Genomic DNA, 14966 nt, shown 5'->3' with positions numbered 1-14966 from the left:
GAAATGGCAGACTAATCTTTATTCCCAAGCTCTATTTTTAAGAAGTACATTAACCTGACAGTACTACCCATCAGGACTTGCCAATATATTCAAATTTAATATATCCTGTATCTGAGTGTGTGTTTTATTCTCAAAATGTTTGAAAATAAAATTAAGAGTAGGCATTGAAGGAAGGAGTGCAGTTCCCATGTTGCTATGAAACACCATTTAAAAACCTCCAGCTACACAGAGCTTCATAAACACCACCTAAGTCAAATGTGGGAACGCAGGTGATCCATCACTCAATGCAAACCTGTTCCCACTTCATTTACTCAATTGAGACTTTCAGTTGCTGCGTAATGTACATAGAAACTTATTTTCAGACAGATGACATTCTTTCCAAAGCACTTTATGTATAGAATCTACATAGTGTCATCTTCATTCATGCATTTGGTAAATATTTATTAAAGCCATATGCCAGGAAGTGTTCTAGGTACTGGGGAGGCACAAGTAACCCAAAGAGACAAGATCGCTTGCTCTCATGAGCTTATGCTCTCAGGGTACGGGTCAGAGAACCGATGAAGGTGATGTGCTTTACGAGGCGGGAAGGGGAAAGTAAGAAGATAAATCAGAGCAGCCGAATGAGTGTTGTTTGTGTGGAGGAGGGTACATGTTCACGTGTGCAGTCTCAGTTGCAGTGACGACCCCAGGATTGAAGGGGTCATGGAGAGAATCTGAGGCATTGCACCCTGAAAGACCAGAAGAGGTCATTGGTGAGGGTGCAGCTTCAGTTTCAGTAGAGACTCCAGCTTTTTGGAGATGCCAGGACTGTGGGATGACCACCAAGGGCAACGGCAGGTGTGGAATGGAGCCGGCCTGGGTCTGCAAGATGAACTGTGTGTGCTGTGGATGGCAGAGTCAGAGAAGTGGAGCTTCCAGAACCCTTTGGAGCCCAGATTGTGAGTGAATCCCAGATGTCCAGCCTTGAGCTACTTTGCTGGACTGAGGTTTTGCTTAGGTATACCTGATTCTTCCCTTTGAAATAAGACAGTGTATGTTTTTGGATTTTATAGGAGTATACGGTTAAGAGACTTTTAAAAGGGACTGTGAACTTTTAAGTGTTTGGATTTTGTAAGGACTGTGGGGCTTTCAAGGTTGTACTGTCTCATGCTGTGACATTAATGTTAGCATCATATCTTGGGTACAAGAAATGGAAAGGTTGTGGTGTAACAGTGTTGTGTTTGTGTGTCAAGTTGACAAGGTATCAGTTGTGCTGGGTAGCTTTAGTGTCAGCTTGTCACACCTGGGTTGAGGGAGCCTCAGGAATTTCCTCCACTGGACTGGCCTTTGGTCATGTCTGTGGGGTATTTTCTTGATTGTTGAGTGATAAAGGAAGGCACAGCCCACTGTGGGTGGTGCCACCCCTGGGCAGGTGGGCCTGTGTTGCATAAGAAAGCAGGCTGAGCAGGGGCCAGGGGAGCAAGCCGGTAAGCAGTGTTCCTCCATGGCCTGTGCTCCAGCTCCTGTCTCCAGGTTCCTGCCCTGAGTTCCTACCTTGGGCTCCCTGATGAACTGCGACCTAGGAGTGTAAGACAAATAAACCCTTTCCTCCTGAAGTTGGTATTGGTCAGAGTATTTTCTCATAGCAATGGAGAAGACGAACTAGAACAGAAGGTGGGAAGGAGAGTATAAGATAAATCAGAGCAGTAGAGTGTTGTTTGTGTGGGGGAGGGTACATGTGCATGTTCATGTGTGTAGAGGTCAGAGGACAACTGCACATATTGCTCCTCAGGTATCTTCTACTTTTTGTTTGAGACAGGATCACTCATTGGCCTAGCACTTTGCCATGTTGGCTAGGTTAGCAATCTTCTAGGGATCCACTTGTCTCTGCCTCCTTCCTCTCCATCACTGAGTTGCAGTTGCATGCCTCTGTGCCAATCAGATCCTCTGGCTTGCAAGGCAAGTTCCTTACCTAGTGAGCCATCTCCCCAGCCCAAGTTGTGTGCTTGGTTGGTCAGGGAAGGCCTCACTAAGAAAAATGCTGTTTGGAGACTAAAAAATGATGGTAGTAGAATGAGTGTGCCTTGGGACCTGGGGTTCACTAGCTCCCAAGAGACTGAATGTGTGTGCAGGACCACGTGAGGAACCTTATCACACAAGATGAATATTTTCCTAATCTTGGGTGTTTCTACATTGTTCTTAAAATTCTGAACTCAGGGGACTGGAGAGATGGCTCAGCACTGACTGCTCTTACAGAGGACCTGGGTTTGATTCCCAGCACCCACATGGCGGCTAACAACTGTCTGTAACTCCAGTTCCAGGGGAATCTGAGTCCTTCTTCTGACCTCTTCAGGCATTGCACAACATGGGTGCACTTACACAGATTCAGTCAATATGCTCATACACATAGAATAAAAATAATAAATAGAATATTTTTTAAAATGTAAAAAACCTCAACAGAAAAAAATTAAAAATAAATCAATAAATAATAAGCATTCCAAACTCAGGATTTGGCAAGTAAGAAAGAAAATGAGAGATGGTGGCAGAAGGGCTGTAGGCTCTGGACTCTCCATGCAAGGACTCCAAACATGGCTCCAGTAAGAAGATGTCATCACTTGTTCCCCTGGCCATGGGGGAGGATGTGAGCACAGCAGACACCAAGAAAGCCAAATGGACCCTCTAACATGAAAGAGAAAAACACCTGGGTCTGGCTGCCCAGGCTCTGGTGGGCAGAGCTATATCCCGGCCTGGCCTCCAGCTGCCCGCACCCCTGGGGTGCCAGAGCCCTTTGGCCACCAAGCTCAGGCAAGGGGTCCAGGCAGCAGGCAGAGCCAGGAGGTGGCTATGACCACCCCGACATGCCCCACCCCGGTGCACTTCTCTTGCCAGGGGCCAGGCCTGAAAGAGGCCACTGCACAGTGCACCCGTGGTTGGCCTGGCCATCACCGTCATCATCATCCAGTGGCTGTCAAGATCTGGCTGCAGTCCTCAGCAGCAATAAGAACCTGGGAAATCTACATATTTCAGAAAATAAGCTATAGGTCATTGGTGTAAAGCTGCTGTGTGAAGTCATGAAACATCCCAACTACCATTCAGAGAATCCTGGGTTGGAGGCCTGAGAGCTAACTGCTACCTGCTGTGAGGACCTAGCGTCTGCTTTTACCCACAGTAAAACCCTGTGGGGAATTAATCTGTTGGAGAATTCCTTAGACCACAGTGGGGAGATTGTGCTGAGGGAGGCCCTGAAACAGGCAAAGTGTAACCTGCATGTACTCAGGCTGTGAATAACTGACTTTGTTGAGGAAATCCAAGTATTTCTGATCACTGAGGAAGAAAGAAATTCCTACTTGACATTCCTAAGCAGTGTGTAAAAGAAACAAAAAACAGATATGGAAATTCCATTCCGAGAAACCTGTGTACTCTGACACAAAACCGTGTACAAAGGAAAGGCTCTTACTTTGGCACATCTGTATGTAAGAATCATAGATCACTGACATTCTACTGAGATATGTTCTCTTTGGAACCCAGTTCAGATGTGTTATGTAAGATGCATGGGTTTATCATTTGCTAAAAGAGAACATGAAGTTGGGGAGGGTGGGAGTAATGTGAGGGTGGAGATGGGGGAGGGGGTCTGAATATGATCAAAATACATGGTATGAGATTCTTTTAAATTTTTATGATTATATTGTGTACTAGTGTATTGCCCACATCTGTGTAAGAGTACCCCTGCCTGCTATGCAGTGCCTACCCGAGGTCAGGAGAGGGTGTCAGTTTCCTCTGGAACTGGAGTTACAGATGGTTATTAGCCACCATGTGGGTGCTGAGAATTGAACCTGGTTCCTCTGCAAGAGTAGCCAGTGCTCTTACCCACTGAGCCATCTCTCCAGCCCCTGAAATTCTTGAATCAACTGAAAAAAGAAAAATGTTCTTTGAACTAAGATTTGAAGGAGGAGATTGAACTGTGTAGATATTTGTGGTCAGAACACTCCAGGCAGAAGGTATAATCCACAGGTTCAGCCCAAGTGCTTCCAGGCATGCTTTGGGTGAGACTGAGGATGGAGCTAGAAGTAGAGATTCAAAGATTGAGCTCAGAGGGGTAAGGATGTTAATGAATATCATCTAACTGCATCAAAGTGGGATCCAATCCCTATTTCACAGTCTTCCAGAGCACTGGGGACAAATAGCCAGTATCTGAGGGACACTGCTGACCCAGGCTGGACACACTGCTTTTCTGCTTGCACTCGCTGTACCTCAGCCTTCCACAGCAGTTCTGGCCAACTTGACAGTGAAGATTAGGGTAAGCCAGTCATTTAATGTTGGTGTGACTGCCCAGCCTTCTGTATTGATTCCTCCTCTGGTCATAATGACAAAATACATGTATAAAAGAAACTTAAGGAAGAAAGGGTTTATTTTAGCTCATGGTTTAAAAAGGGACACATTGCATCATGGCAGGGAAGGTACATATACACAAACATATACACATACACACACATACATCACACATGCATACACACACACACACACACAAGTATGATGTTGTAGAAAACATACTAGGGACCATGTTGCTTCACTGCACACTGGAAACTGCTGACCAAGCATCAACTGTGCCTTCAGGTAGGCAGGGCCTCTCAAACCATCAGGCAGATGGGCCTTAAAATATATTCATTTCTTTTAAAGTCAGAATGAAAAACAAATTTTTAGGTTGAAGATTACATCTCCATATAAATTATTAACATATTTGTCTTTATACCAATACAAGCTTACACAGCAACTTTAAATTTCTTTAATGGAAGATGAGACCCACAGAGACAAAGGTGCCTAAGAATCAAGAGCCCCAGTGAGGCCCTGAAGCCAGACAGAACCTGCCAGAAACTGAACCTCACTGGCTCACTCATGCTGAGTGGTTTGTTTCCTTGACCCTACTGACCTAATTTTTTTAAAACAATCATGATCCTTAAGCAAAACAGAATATTTAGTTATCTATTGTTAGCAATAAGAAGACAGCAGAGCTACGGTTATTTTATAAGTAGCTCTAAGTAGGAGGGTAGGTAGACATCAATCAAGTCATGAAAAAGACAACAGTGGAGCGTTAGAATTAAACTGGCTTTTTGGTGGTTCTTTTCTAGGTTCCAGGATTTTGAGTCATAGATCCTTCTGGAAACAAGTCAGAAGTTAAGGGTGAAAATATCCACATCATAGTTCTAGAAGCAGTTAATGCAGGCTATTCAATTTGCTTTGCATGAAAGAGCACTTATTCTTTAAATAATACTTTCAGTTGCTAGAGATAAAAATGAAAACTCAAGCAAGCTTAACAATGACCCAGAAAATGGGATGAATATATTGATTCAGCAGAGATGGGATCTAGGCAACCCAGAGACACAGGCTGAGTAGTTGGAGGTGGAGGCAGGGTTAGGAACCACCATGCTCCTCTCCCCTCCCCTCCTTCCTGCTGTTTGCTGGCTTCCCTCTTCCCTTTCCAGGCAGGCCTACTCCACCTGGTGGAGAGAAGTTGCCTGAAAACCTCCACTTTGCATCTGTCTTAGAAAGGCTCCTCCCAAAGTGGACTCCAAGGGAAGAGTTCAAGTGCACAGCTTTATTTGGAAGGTGAGCTTGGGGCTGGAGGTGGGAAGTGAGCCCAGCTGAAGAAGGGAGGAAGCTCAAAAAGAGAAGGTCAGTGAGTGGGCTACAGTGGGTCTCGGTCCTAGTGAGATGTCTCACAAAGAATGTGTGGGACACTTCTCAGCTTGTTCTTCTGAAGAGCAAAAAAGCTGAGATATTCACCTGCTCGCTTCTTCATTAAGAGTTGTTAAACATACCTCACATTGTTATCAGGGCAAGAACCTGGGGTTAGACAGATCACAGGCCAAAGGAGAGAACCTATTACTACCATTCTGTGGAGTGGACATAATATTAAACTGACTCATTGTTATACCCATAGATTAGTGCATCTGTCAACTCTCATCAGAGAAGGTCCTTCTTGCAGCAGATGGTGATTAACACAGAGACCCACAAATGGTCAACATGTAGAGAATAAGAGACTGTGGAGTGCTCAGCCTTAAGTGGGACATCTTATCATACATTCTCCTCCCAAGGCTCAGGGATCACTGCAGAAGAAGGAATGGAAAGAGTGTAAGAACGAGAGGTGGTAGATGAATACAAGGAAACTGTTATCTAAGAGTTGGTCTAAGGGTGACAACCTAGCTTGCTTCCCAGGCCAGAGAACACCCTTATGTAGAGAGAACCAAGAATCCCCCAACCTCATGTACATAAACTGTATGCAGGTGACTTCAAGGATAGACCGGTGGGTGGGGCAAGTGTCACACCTAATATGACTTCAACTCCCTCCAACACTACAGTTCCCAAAGCAGCATGGCACTGCTTCACCTCCAGTGCCAGTCACAGAGAACCTAGGGCACAACCTGCTGCTAGGAGATGGAGGTCACATGACCCAATCACAGAGGAGCACGACGGCATGACAGCTCATCTGCTGGAATAGAAAACTCTTCCCCTAGTCCTTTCCCTCATCAAGTACTTAAAACCACATTCACCCCATAAATACTGAGCTATGAGAAAGACTGGTTTTACTCGGCCGGGCAGCCAGGGTGCCACAAACTCAAACCTGCCTGTTTCTCTACTTTTCAGCAACTTGATCCCCCTGCAGAAAGAAAACTGTCATTATCAAAAAGCCAATTGTCATTATGCCTCTTTAGAAAAATTTCCATTAAAGATAAAGCAAATTTTAATTAGATTAAGTATCCAATTACTGTAATTACATTTCTGAAAAATTCACATCAGGAAGATGACCCCTTTAAAAAGGGTTACAGGAATAATTAGCGTATTCATATTAACCAAAATGTATTGGGTAATACTTATACCCAGAAGACAAAGTACATTCTGCACATGTCACCTTTGGGGAAGGCTCGCAAATGTTTTGGCAGTGACATGAATATTTATAGGCAAGAGTGTGCTTTAGTGAGATTATGTAAGGAAGCATTTAAATGCTTACCAATTTTTACCCAGGGGCAAAGTATATAGAAAATGTAGTGCAAAGATTATGAGTATGCAAAGTGTGACTTAAGCAGGGAATTTCTATCAGTTTTCTTAATTAACTGTCGCTGAAGACTAGTTCTCCTTATTCAAGGCAGAAAGGCCCAAGGTACCTGGCTTGATTTCTCTCTGCTCAGCAACCTCCAGGCCAGAGGCCAATGAGGAGAGTCAGAGAAGGGGCAGAAAGGTCACTCTCACCCATGCTCACTCCCCACCAGGACACCTCTGTCCTCATATGCCTAACCTTTGCCCACGCCGCCCCAACTGGGAATAGCTGGAGGAGGACTCCGTCCCTTCTAGAAGCTTTCTCTTAAAAGATTTTTCTATGATACCAACTTTTTTCCTTCAGACCCACCTTCGAGGCTTGCCTTCTGCAGCTGAATCTGTCGCACATGCGCAGGCTCAGTGCACTTCCGAACTGGCCTCCTGGGATGCTCTATTGGCTGAATTCAGATATGGGTGACCTCGGCTCTGCCAGTCCAGAAGGTGCACCATGGTCACCACCTACGCAAGGGATGTCCCACCTTCACTGCCGGGAAGACTATCAAAATAAGCCTCAATTTTGCCATTATGGTTCATGCATAACTTCCAAACTCAAATCTGACATGGTTATGTCTGGGGAACAGTTAGGTATCTGCATCCTGGTGCTGAAAGACCAGGAAATGAACTTTGCTGGACTCTGCATTGAGAAGATGGATTTTCACTGTGCGTGACATCAAGAAAGGACATGCGGTGGACACCCACAACTGTCAGGTGCTTCACCAGTCCCCCGTTCACTCATCTTTCAAAGTCTGGGGCCAATACAGCCTCTTCTGTGCATCCCATCCCCTGCGTTCCTTCTCTGGGGACTTTGCAGTTACAGGCCTCGCCCCTCCTCATGTTCTGAGTACTTAAATTTCATTCTTCAATACTGCATCAATTTCATGCCTGCTATAAGGTTCATGACTCTCTACAATTGGGGCAGCCATCATTCCTTATAAACTCATCTCTAAACTTGTTTTCAGAGCCCAAATCACATCTTTGGATTCTCCTCTGAGATGGGAATTCTCAGATACAGTATGAATTAAAATTTTGGAACTTACTGAGATCACTGTGTTTGGGGTCTCCCAAGAAACAGAACCAATTATACACACACACACACACACACACACACACACACACGGCGGGGGGGTTGTTGGGTTGATATTTAAGGAATTCTCTTCATATGATTTAAAAAAATTTTTTTGAGACAGGTCTCATGTAACCTAGGCAGGTCTCAAACTTTCAATATGGCTCAGGTTTGTCTTTAAACTCTTAGCTCTTCTGCCTCTGCCTCCTAAGTGCTGGGATTACAAGTGTCACCATCATGCTCAGCAAAATTGGCTGAATTCAGATATGGGTGATTTTGTAGGCTAAGTCCAAACTCTACAACAGCCTGAAGACCTAAAAAGAGCTGATAATGTAGTTCAAATCTGAAGTTTAGTCAGCTGAAGAATTCCCTCTGGTTTTGAAGAGATCAGTTTTTGGTTCTGTTCGGGCCTTCAGCTGATCGGATGAGGACCCACCCCCATTGTGAAGTAAATGAGCATTCTGAAACTGGAGTAGACCGAGCTCATGCTGGTCCAGAGAAGAGGGGATACTATAGGCAAAAGGATGAATTGTGTAGGGAAGCCAGTGATCTGGGACTACTGAGTAGAAGAGGACCTAGAGGCAAGACCTCCCTCCAACCTGGTGTGGAGAGTGGACAGGGTCTAAGGGTGCATGAAAGCGCACTTATTCTTTAAATAATACTTTCAGTTGCTAGAGATGAAAATGAAAACTCAAGCAAGCTTAACAATGACCCACTATTTTGTATCTGTTTTCTTCTTTCTCAGTCTTTTCCTACTTTTCTGTTTTCTTCTTGGCTGCTTTCACTCATATCTTTTTTAAAATTTTATTATTTTTATTTTATGTGTATGTGTGTATTGCCTGCATGTAGGTAAGTGCACCCATGTCGTGCAATGCCCAAGGAGGTCAGAAGAGGCTACTGGATCCCCTGGGACTGGAGTTACGGAGAGTTGTTAGCTGCCATGTGGGTGCTGGGATTCGAACCCAGGGCTTCTGCAAAAACAACCAGTGTTCTTAACCTCTGAGCCATCTCTCCAGCCCTTCACTCAAATCTTTTAAAAAAATATTTTATTGGCTGGGTGTAGTGGCACATGCCTTTAATCCCAGCACTCGGGAGGCAGAGGCAGGCGGATCTCTGTGAGTTCGAGGCCAGCCTGGTCTACATAGTGAGTTCCAGGACAGCTGGGGCTACAGGGAGACCCTGTCTCAAAAAGACCAAAAAAAATTTTTTATTTAGCCGGGTATGGCTGCACACACCTTTAATCCCAGCACACACCTTTAATCCCAGAGACAGGCAGATCTCTGTGAGTTTGAGGCCAGCCTGGTCTACAGAGCGAGTTCCAGGCCAGCTGGGGCTACAGGAAGACCCTGTCTCGAAAAGACCAAATTTCTTTTTATTTATTATTTTTATTTTATGTATATGAGTGTGTTGCCTGTGTGTATGTAAGTGCACCTGTGTCCTGCAATGCCCAGGGAGGTCAGAAGAGCGCCTCGGATCCCCTGGAACTGGAGTTACAGATGGTTGTTAGCTGCCATGAGGATGCTGGAAATTGAACTCAGGTCCTCTACAAGAGCAGCCAGTGCTCTTAGCCATTGTGCCACCTCTCCAGCCCCTTTTCACTCATACCTTATTTTCATATCTCAGCTGAAATTCTTCCTCCCACAAATTCCCCATGTGAGCTCTCTGTCCTACTTCTGTCTTCATTTCTAGTTCTCTTGCCTTCCAGGGAGGCCTCATGTTTAGGACATAAAGAAACAGCTGCCCATTTACTCCAATCATTCCATAGTTATCTATGAATTCTCTTTTCCTCCGTCTCCTTTCTCCTGATAAAAACTCAACAAGCATGCATTAAAGAAGTTTGAGCTTTAGGATTGATTTCATGGATTACACCCTTCAACTCACACAGATAAATGTTCTGGCCACAGGTGTTATATAGCAAAGGGTCCAAAGAAGCAATGGTTTCCTTAAGCTTAACAAGGGTCTAGCTGTCATTTGAGAAGACTTTCCTCATTACTGCACCAAAGAACTGGAGATGTGAGAACAGTGGGAGGTGGTTGCAAGAGTGAGGGAGGACTAAGTTTCAGTCCCAGTGCAGCTGCTAATGACCAGACCAGACCACTCCCAGCAAGCCCCTCCCCCTTTGAGGACATCAGTTTTCCCTTTGGTCTAATAAGGGTCTCTTAGTCCCCCCTCCTCTATCCTGCCCACCTGTATTCTTCTAGAACAGGTCTCTTGGAGGCTGCCAGTCTCCAAGGAATATTGTGGAGATGTCAGATGCTCAAAGATGCTGTTCCCATTTGTCTCTAGGGAAACAACAAATAATCCCTGGTTATCTTTATGCAGTAAAGGAAGCCCCTTTGCCAAGCTAAAGTGATTTTTGAAAAGTCACCCATTTTTAAAATCTGTTCCACACAAAAGTCCTTTCTAGAACCTGCTTTTTCTCAATTAATGCTCAAAAATATTCTTGAAATAATTATAATTCTTGAAAATATTTTACTAGGAAGGTTGATGCAATAGAAAATGAACTTCCTTGGTCCGCTGTTCCCACACCATTGCTTTAGTGTGTGCCCAAACTCACTCCGGGCTCCTTTCCTCTAAGCTGAGCCCCACTGCTGAGTTCTCAGTGTCTGGCCTTCATGTCTGCTCCAGGTCTGGGCTTTGCTCCAACACTGGTCCTCTGTATTTCTAGATTTTTCAAACATCCTTTTTCTGATATTTCTCATTAACTGCACAAATGTGCTTAAGAAAAGAAAAGCCCTATCCAAGCATAGTGGCACATGCCTGTAATCCCAGCACTTAGGGGTTGGAAGCAGGAGGATTGGAAGTGCGAGGACAGCCTCAGCTACATAGTAAGTCTGAGGCCAGCTGCAGTTACATGAGACCCTGTCTCAAATAAAAATAAAAACAAATGTTCAAACAAAACACAAATACAGCTGGGCATGGTGGCACATGCCTTTAGTCCTAGCACTTAGGAGGCAGAACTGAAACAGGCAGATTTCTGTGAGATCAAGGCCAGCCTGGTTTACATAGGGAGTTCCAGGCCAGCTATGGCCACAGGGAGACCCTGTCTCAAAGAAACAAAAACAACCCCCCCCACATACAGCCCTCCCTCAACCCTCAGACACTTCAGATTATCACTACTGCTGTATTTTTCCATGCAACTCAGCCCAGAGTGAACCTGACTTGCCAACTCTAGTTCCTTGTCATTTGTTCTGTTTTTAGCGTTGTTGTGTGACACTATTCCTCAAGAGATGTGAACAAATGTCTACTTACCCCAGATAGAGAACCAACAACAGACTAAAGTAAGGATACCCCAAAGTCCAACTTGGTGAACCAATGAGTTTATCAGGGAATACTCTATTACTTAGAGGAATGAGAGGGATTGCTTGCAGGAGCAGAAATCACTCAAAGACAGTTGCATTACCAAAAGCCCACCCCAGCATGGGTGATAGCTCGCAAAAGCAGGAAACCTATACAACCTACAGGAAGCTCAACAGGCTAGTGTCCTTTCCAGCAGCTCCAGCCTCTTCCAGGCAGCCTTAGCTGGCTTTTATACCTTCAAGGTTGCTCAGCTTGTTTCTGTCTCTTCTAGGCAGCTCCGGTGATATCTGTGGCATCTAGGCTGTTCAGGGTGGCTAAAAGTGTCTCTCAGCAATCCTTAGGGTTTATTATAAGCTCAGGGAGGAAGGGGCCTAGTAAATCTGATCAGTTTCAGGAACTTTCTGAGCTCTTGAGTTGTTTAAGCACTGAGGTTATGAGTTCTCTTGCAGGATGGAACGTTTCACCTTTTCTCCCAATATCCCTGTTGTTCATCTCCCTTCAGACATCCTGTTGTTTACCCAGCTTCCCTCCAAGCAGAATGGTTTATCTAGGAGGAAATTGCTACACAACAAGCTTATAGCGATCACACTTGTGATCTTGCTTCTCCAATATAATATTTGAAAAACTAAAGTCCTCGCTTTGGGACAAATACCTGCATTTTTCAAGAGGCCTTGAATTACGGTGCACTCTTGGATCCAGGATGCTACCAGCCAGCAGAGTGCAGCCAGCTCAGGTTCCACCCAAGCTGCTAATCAATTTCTTTCTTTCCAGGAGGCACCTGTCAGTTCCAGGTCCACACTCTAGCTGACTGCAACGACAAATGTGGATCCAGCTAGGTACTCTGGACTGTAACTTTGGGTTTCTAGTTTCCATTTGGCTACTTCCAGGTTGAATATGATCATGATCTCTGTCCATTCACTGTGGTCACCAACTGAAGTTCCCTTCTCTAATTCACCCATCTTCCCAGGGTCCTCCATCCCCATACTGTGGAACATATTTTACTCTAATTCCACCTCTTACCCCTCCCTGACTCCTTAAACTTTCCACTTTCTGTGCCTTATGGACTCAAGGTCTTACCCCAGAAAGACCTCGCTTCTCCTCCTCCATCATCCTACCCACTTCCTCTCTTTTTTCTTCTTCTTCCCCTCCCCCTCTTCCTCTTATCCCCTCCCCTTCCTCCTTCTACTATACTCCTCTTAACTTTCTTGTTCTAATGGATAGTTGGCAATTTCCTCTGAGCTGTTTCCTTGGCAGTTTTTTCTAGGTAAGAGCTATTTGTCTTCCCATGGCTCAAAGTACAGGAATATAGTAAATGTACAATTCATTCTTTCTCAATGTTCTCAAATTGCTTCACTTCTTTTAAGAAAAAAAAGATCACAACTCCTGGGGCTGGGGAGATGACCCCTTTAGTAGAGGACTAAGAATGAGGACTTGAGTTTGATCCCCAGGACCCATGTAAAAAGTCAGGCATGGTGGCACAAGCTTGTAATCCCAATGTTGGGGAAGTGGAAATAGGTGAATTCCTAGGGTTTGATAGCCAATTAGCCTAGCCTAGCCTATTTAGTGACCTCCAAGCCAGTAAGAGACTGTCTGAAAAATAAACTGGATGGTGTTCCTGAGATACTTGAGATGTTCTGAGGTTATCTCCTGACCTTTACATTCATGGACTCATATCTGCACATATAATGCACCTGTCCACATATGTACATGCACACACAAAAACCAGAACTCCTTAGAAGTGCTTATCATCTCCATTCATTATATCTCATCCATATTACTTTCCAACCTTCTAAGAATTCTGACCCAAGATTTTAACATCTGGATCATTAACTTCAGATCATTTCTATCCCACACATGGAAATGTCAATGTACCATTGTTACCTTTGTTGCCCATTATTTCTCATGAATACTCTTTAATATCATCTTCTCCCAGACTTCATTTGCTACTGATTCTATTACTGACTGACTTCTACCTTTGTCCAACCCACACATCTCTTCTGAGCTGAGCATATGTCCAACTAGATATTTCTACGTACATATTTCATGGAACATCAAACATTATTCTGTTTCTGTTCTCAAATTTTTCATTACACAGAACTAATGCTGGGCCTGGAGAGACGGCTCAGCGGTTAAGAGCACTGACTGCTCTTGCAGAGGACCTGGGTTTGACTCCCAGCACCCACATGGTGGCTACAAACCGTCCTTAACTCCAGTTCCAGGGGAATCCGAAGCCCTCTTCTGACCTCTGTGGCATTGCACGATAGGGGTTCACTCACATACATGCAGTCAATACACTCATACACATAAAATAAAAATAATAAATAAAATATTTTTTTAAAAGAACCAATGCCTACCCTGTCATCCAAGCCAGAATGGGGGTGGGGGCATTCCAGATTCCTCTGTGCCTCTTGGTGGTCTTATTCCCTTAGTTATCTCCTTCCCAAGCTGCTCCTGGTGCCTATGAGTTCAGTTTCTCTGATCTAACATCTGAGGGACTAAAGCTGGTAGTTCTAGAGCAAGCATCCCTGGGTTCAAATCATAACTTGCGATTTATACTGTGTTGACAAATTTCTTAAGCTTTTGCACCTTAGATTTTTCTCATCTGCAGAATGGGAATATAATGGGAGATGTAAACAAAAGGTCCTGCCTTTTCTATCAGAGGGTTAATTAAGACAAAATTCCACTAAAATATATAAAATCACTTGACAGAAGTTCAAATTCCTTCAGGGTCTGCATACTTCTTGAACCCAAAATATATACTCACGTTCTGTTTCTCCCTAGAAACTGTGCTGCTCTGAATTAGCCAATCACGTGAGAATGTGAGGCTCAGCTCTGACCACTCAGAATGAGAAATGGGACCCCTATGTGTTATGATTAAAAATTCAGCAGGACCCCAACTGAGTGTGCTTGCTTTCTTGATTTAGCAAGGCTATGCACTGTTCTGCAGAAGTAAAACCTTTTGCCTTTCCAAAATACTTTGGATGGTATGGTCCAGCTAAAAAAATTACTGATTATTTATCAGCTGCTATGATGCTAAGGTCAGAGTTTTATATGTATTTTACAACTAAGAGGGTGTTTATTAAAGGAACAAAGAAACAAGTGACAACTGGGGTTTTTGTAGTAGATGAAGAAGCTGACTAAAAAAAAATTCAAAAAGATAGTTGTCCTGTTTCTTCAGATGAGTTTTTGACAGGGGAGGGTGACATAAAGAATTTTCCAGACAGAGAAATCAGGATTAACAAAAGTCCTCTGGAAACAAGAAAATTGGTAGGTGTCTTAGTTGTTTTTCAATTGCTGTGTTAAAAACACTGACCAAAACAAACTTGGGGAGGAAAGGGTTTATTGGGCTTAGAGCACAATTCATCAAGGGAAGTCACGGCAGGAACTCAGGGCAGGAACCCGGAGCACAGACCATGGAGGATAGCTGCTACTGGCTCGTGCTCAGTCTGCTTTCTTTCTTTCTCTTTCTTTCTCTCCTTTCTTTCTTTCTTTCTTTCTTTCTTTCTTTCTCTCTTTTTCTTTCTTTCTGAAT

The sequence above is a fragment of the Nannospalax galili genome, unplaced genomic scaffold (assembly GCF_000622305.1).
Source record: "Nannospalax galili isolate Female #2095 unplaced genomic scaffold, S.galili_v1.0 scaffold44, whole genome shotgun sequence".
NCBI classification, from domain to species: Eukaryota; Metazoa; Chordata; class Mammalia; order Rodentia; family Spalacidae; genus Nannospalax; species Nannospalax galili.
This window is presented reverse-complemented; position numbering follows the sequence as displayed.